The sequence below is a fragment of the Cebus imitator genome, unplaced genomic scaffold (genome assembly GCF_001604975.1).
Source record: "Cebus imitator isolate Cc_AM_T3 unplaced genomic scaffold, Cebus_imitator-1.0 Scaffold94, whole genome shotgun sequence".
Classification (NCBI taxonomy): domain Eukaryota; kingdom Metazoa; phylum Chordata; class Mammalia; order Primates; family Cebidae; genus Cebus; species Cebus imitator.
Window position 1 is genome coordinate 3,343,991 of NW_016107409.1, and position 6,453 is coordinate 3,350,443.

Sequence of the window (6,453 nt, forward strand, 5' to 3'; positions counted from 1 at the left end):
TTTTTAGTAGAGACGGGGTTTCACCATGTTGACCAGGATGGTCTCGATCTCTTGACCTCGTGATCCACCCGCCTCGGCCTCCCAAAGTGCTGGGATTACAGGCGTGAGCCACCGCACCCGGCCAGCCACTCAAGTTTTATCCTGGGAATCCAACAGTTCCACTCCTGTGATAACCCATTAATCCATTCATGAGAGCAGAGTACTCCATGATCCAATCACTTTTCAAAAACCCCACCTTTCAATACTGCCACATTCATAGTTAAGCTTCCAACACATGAAATTTGGGGGACACATTTAAATGACAGCAGCATCTGTTATGTGTCTGGTGCTTTGTGTAACTCTTGCTTTATTTCATCAGAGGAGGAAATTTTCTGCAAATAAATGATTACAAGATAATGTATTGTGTTTACATTATATAAAAGAACATTTTGTTCCTGATAAGATAGTGAATTAGGATGGGCCGCTGTCTCTACCTTCACATCCATCCCTACAGATGATGAGAATATTTCTGGCGATCAGTAAGTGGGAGATGAGAATGAAATTGGAGGGAGTTGTGGGAACACTAATGTTATTATGTTGTTTGAAGGGAAGGTGGAAGTAAGAATGATTCTTGAACATTTATATTAGATAAGTAAAATAGGCCTTGCCTAGGTTTTCTTCTAGGGTTTTTATAGTGTTAGGTCTTATGTTTAAGACTTTAATCCATATGGAGTTAATTTTAGTGTAAGGTGTCAGGAAGGGGTCCAGTTTCAGCTTTCTGCACATGGCTAGCCGGTTTTCCCAACACCATTTATTAAACAGGGACTCCTTTCCCCATTGCTTGTTTTTGTCTGGTTTGTCAAAGATCGGATGGTGGTAGATATGTTGTGTTGCCTCCGAGGCCTCTGTTGTGTTCCATTGGTCTATATCTCTGTTTTGGTACCAGTACTATGCTGTTTTGATTACTGTAGCCTTGTAGTATAGTTTGAAGTCTGGTAGTGTGATGCCTCCCGCTTTGTTCTTTTTGCTTAGAATTGACTTGGCTATGCGGTCTCTCTTTTGGTTCCATATGAAGTTTAAGGTGTTTTTTTCCAGTTCTTTGAAGAAGGTCATTGGTAGCTTGATGGGGATAGCATTGAATCTGTAAATTACTTTGGGCAGTATGGCCATTTTCGCGATATTGATTCTTCCTAACCATGAGCATGGAATGTTTTTCCATCTGTTTGCATCTTCTCTTATTTCCTTGAGCAGTGGTTTGTAGTTCTCCTTGAAGAGGTCCTTTACATCCTTTGTTAATTGTATTCCCAGGTATTTTATTCTCTTTGTAGCAATTGTGAATGGCAGTTTGTTCTTGATGTGGCTCTGTTTAAGTCTGTTATTGGTGTATAGGAATACTTGTGATTTTTGCACATTGATTTTGTGGCAACAGAAGCCAAAATAGACAAATGGGATCTAATCAAACTCCACAGCTTCTGCACAGCAAAAGAAACCGTCATTACAGTGAATCAGCAACCAACAGAATGGGAAAAAATTTTTGCAATCTACCCATCTGACCAAGGGCTGGTATCCAGAATCTACAAAGAACTAAAACAGATTTACAAGAAAAAAACAAGCCCTTTAAAAAGTGGGTGAAGGGCATGAACAGACACTTTACAAAAGAAGACATACATGAGGCCAACAAACATATGAAAAAATACTCATCATCACCAGTCATTAGAGAAATGCAAATCAAAACTACATTGAGATACCACCTCACGCCAGTTAGAATGGTGATCATTAAAAAATCTGGAGACAACAGATGCTGGAGAGGATGTGGAGAAATAGGAACACTTTTACACTGTTGGTGGGAGTGTAAATTAGTTCAACCATTGTGGAAGACAGTGTGGCGATTTCTGAAGGACCTAGACATAGAAATTCCATTCGACCCAGCAATCCCATTACTGGGTATATATCCAAAGGATTATAAATCGTTCTACTATAAGGACACATGCACATGAATGTTCATTGCAGCACTGTTTACAGTAGCAAAGACCTGGAACCAACCCAAATGCCTATCAATGATAGACTGGACAGGGAAAATATGGTACATATACACCATGGAATACTATGCAGCCATCAAAAAACGATGAGTTTGTGTCCTTTGTAGGGACATGGATGAACCTGGAAACCATCATTCTCAGCAAACTGACACAAGAACAGAAAATCAAACACCGCATGTTCTCACTCATAGGTGGTTGTTGAACAATGAGAACACATGGACACAGGGAGGGGAAATAGAGGAGGGACAGCAGGGGGTGGGGCGTTGGGGAGAGATAGAATGGGGAGAAATGCCAGACATAAGTGATGGGGAGGAAGGCAGCAAATCACACTGCCATGTGTGTACCTATGTAACAATCTTGCATGTTCTTCACATGTACCCCAAAACCTAAAATGCAATAAAAAAAAATAGGCCTTGCTAAAATTGAGAGGTAATCACTAGAGGAATAAAAATTGATCACATAACATTAAAAAGAGTCAGTAGGAAAAGAGGAAGAGACAAAAGGGATGGTAAAGAGAAAACATTAAAGAGAAAGGCAGAGACATACACAGCATTTATATCACATTATTTTCAATAAATTAGTAGGAGTAAAATCACTAATCAAAATAAAGATACTCTCGATTTGGAAAACATATATACAATAAACAGGATCCAGCAATATGTTGTGTATAGGAGGCACAATGAATAAATTCAAAAGTGAAGGAAGGGTAATATATATCCCTACCATGTAAAAAGTTAAAAAAAAAAAAACCTGGGAATGGCAATTTTAATATCTGAAAAATAGACAAATATGAAAGGACAAAGAAGGATGGTAGTAGTAATGAAGTAAAATAGGTAAAGGAGTTACAGCAGCCACATACATACTCACCTAGTGATACAGCCTTAAAATGTATTAATATAAAGCATCAAACTATAGATCTAAGTAGAGAAAGAGATATTGATATTAGTAAGTGGTTTCTTATTTTTTGTTAAAAAATTGTACATGTCTATGGAATACATGTGATTTTTTGACACATGCATATTATATATAATCAAATTAGGATACTTAGACTGTCACTTTGAACATTTATCATTTCTTTGTGTTGAGAATACTTCAAATCTTCTAGATACTTTGAAATATACAGTATATTATTAACTAGTCACCCTATTGTGCTATTAACACTGTTCCTTCTGTCTCTGTGTTCTTGTCACCACTAACCAACCTGTCTCATCCTCCTTTCCCCCATCTGTCCCAATCTCTGATAACCACTATTGTACTTTCTACTTCCATGAGTTTAACTTTGTTGAGCTCCTACATATGAATGAGAACATGTAATATTGGTCTTTTTGTATTTGGTTTATTTCACTTAACATAGTGTCCTCCGTTCTGTCTATTTTGCTGTAAATGACAGGGTTTCATTCTTTTTATGGCTAATTAATACTGTATTGTGTATAAACATATCCTCTGTAGCCATTTATCCATTAATGGGTGCTTAGATTGATCCTATATTTTGGCTATTGTTAATAGAAATGGGAGTGCAGATGTTTGTTTGTTTGTTTTTGATGGTTTCCTTTATTTTGATTATAAACAATTCTAGTATTGGAATTGCTGGATGGTATGACAGTTCTATTTTTAGCTTTTTGAGAATCCTTCATACTTCTTTCCACAGTGGCTGTACTAATTTACATTCCCACCAGTAGTATACAAATGTTCCCCTTTGTCAGTGTTCTTGCCAGCATCCATTATGGCCCTTTTAATGAAAGTCATTTTAACTGGGGTGAGATTATATCTCATTGTAGTTTTGATATGCAGTTCTCTGGTGATTAGTGGTACTGAGATTTCTTTTTATATGCCTGTTGGCCATTTCTATGTCTTTTGGTAAATGCCTACTCTGGTCCTTTGTCCATTAATCAGATTACTATTACTAAATATATTGATAACATATTAACCTGATAATCAGTTTATTTTTAGATTTTGTTATTGAGTTTTTTGAACTCCTTAAATATTCTGGTTATTAATCCCTTGTCAGAGGGATAACATGCAAATATTTTCTCCCATGCTGTAGGTTGTCTCTTTGTTGGTTGTTTCTTTTGCTGTGCAGAGGCTTTTTAGCTTGATCTAATCCCAGTTGTCTATTTTTGCTTTGGTTGCTTGTGCTTTTTAGGTCTTATACAAGAATCTTTGCCCAGACCAAATACTGTTTCCCTAGTGTTTTCTTCTAGCAGTTTTGCAGTTTCAGGTCTTAGATCCAAGTGTTAAATCTATTTTGATTTGGTTTATGTTGAGAGATAGGGATCCGGTTTCATTCTTTGCGTATAATTCATTTCCCAGCACCATTTATTAAATAAATTGTTCTCTCCTCATTGTATGTTCTTGGTGCCTTTGACAAAGATGAATTGGAAAATACACAGATCTATGTCTGTTCCATGAAGAATGTCATTGGTATTTTTATAAGAATTGTACTGAATCTGTAGATTGCTTCAGGCAGTACAGTCATTTTAACAATATTCTTCTCATCCATGAGCTTGGAATGTCTTTTCATTCGTTTCCTCTTTAATTTCTTTCATTAGTGTTTTCCTTGTAGAGCTCTTTCACCTCCTTGGTTAGATTAACTCTTAGGTATTTTATGTTTTTGTAGCAATTGTGAATGAGATTACCTTCTTGATTTTTATTTCCTTGGCTAGGTTATTGCTAATATAGAAATGAATCTGATTTTTATACATTGATTTTGTATCCTGCAACTTTAATAAATTTGTTATTGTAAAAGACTTTTGGTGAAGTTTTAAGTTTTTCTAAATATAAGATCTTATATTTAGATCTTATATTTAGCCAGTTTGAATGACTTTTATTTCTTTTCCCTGATTTCTCTGGGTAGGACTTACAGAACTATGTCTAAACAGTTGGTGGAAGTGGGCATCCTTGCCTTTTTCTAGATCTTAGAGAAAAGACTTTTCAACTTTTCTCCATTCAGTATGATGTTAGCTTTGGGTTCTTCATTTATGGTCTTTATTATTTTGAGGTGTGCTCCTTCTATGCCTAATTGTTGAGTTTATTTTTTATCATAAAAGGATGCTAAATTCTATCAAATGCTTTTCCTGTATCTATTGTGAAAAGATCATGTGGATTTTGTCCTTCATTCTGTTGATGTGATATATCACATTTCTTGACTTACATATGTTAGACCATTCTTGCATCCTTGGTATAAATCTCACTTGATCATGGTGTATTACTATTATTTTAATTTTTTAATTTAAAATTTATTTTTAGAGATTTAGAGGTTATAAGTGCAGATTTCTTATATGTATATATATATATATATCATAGTGAAGTCTGGACTTTCAGTGTACCCATTACTGCAATAGTGAACATTGTACCTAATAGGTAATTTTTTAGGTCTTTTTAATGTTTTTTTTTAAATTTTTTTATATACTCCTGCATTGTTTGGTAAAATTTTGATGTGTATTTTTACATTTGTATTCATCAGGATATTGGTCTGGAGTGCTTTTGTTATTTTTTTTTTTTTCTTGCTGTCTCCTTGTCTGGTTTTGGTAGCAGAATGATGCTGGCCTCATAGAATGAATAGGAGAGAATTCCCTCCCTTTAATGTTTTGAAATAGTTTGAGGAGCATTTATTATTTTTTATAAACATGGTAGAACTTGGCCATGAATCTATTTGGTTCTGGGCTTTTTTGTTGTTTTTGTTCAGAGACTTTTTATTACTGATTAAATCTTGTTACTCATTATTGATCTGTTCAAGTTTTCTCTTTCTTACTCATTCAATCTTGGTAAGTTTTATGTGTACAGAAATTTTTCCATTTCTTCTAGATTTCCAATTTGTAAGCATACAGTTGTTCATAGTAGTCTCTAATTATCTTTTACGTTTCTGTGGTATCAGTTGTAATGCCTCCTTTTTCATTTCTGATTTTATTTTTGGGGGGTTGTCTTTTATTGGTTATTTAAGCTATAGCAGTTTATTTTGTCTTTTTTTAAAAAAACACTTTGCATTTTATTGATCCTTGGTATTTTTTCCCCTCTATTTTGTTCTGCTCTGATCTTTATTCTTTTCTTCTATTAATTTTGTTTTTGATTCTTTTAGTTTACGTAAGTACACAATTATGTTGTTTGTTTGAAATTTTTCTAAGTTTTTTTTTTTTTTATGTAGGCATTGCTAATAAACTTTTTGGCACTGCTTTTGCTGTACCCCATAGGTTTTGATATGTTGTTCCAATTTTCATAGTTTTAAGATTTTTTTGATTTCTTTGTATTACTTTATTCATTGAATAAGTGATATTGAGAAGCATGTTGAACAATTCTTAAATATTTTTATAGGTTTCAAAATTCCTTGTTAATGATTCCTAGTTATATACCATTGTGGTCTGAGAAGATACTTAATATGATTTTGATTTTTAAAAATCTCAAGACTTTGTGTAATAACACGTTTTTTTTTTTTTTTTTT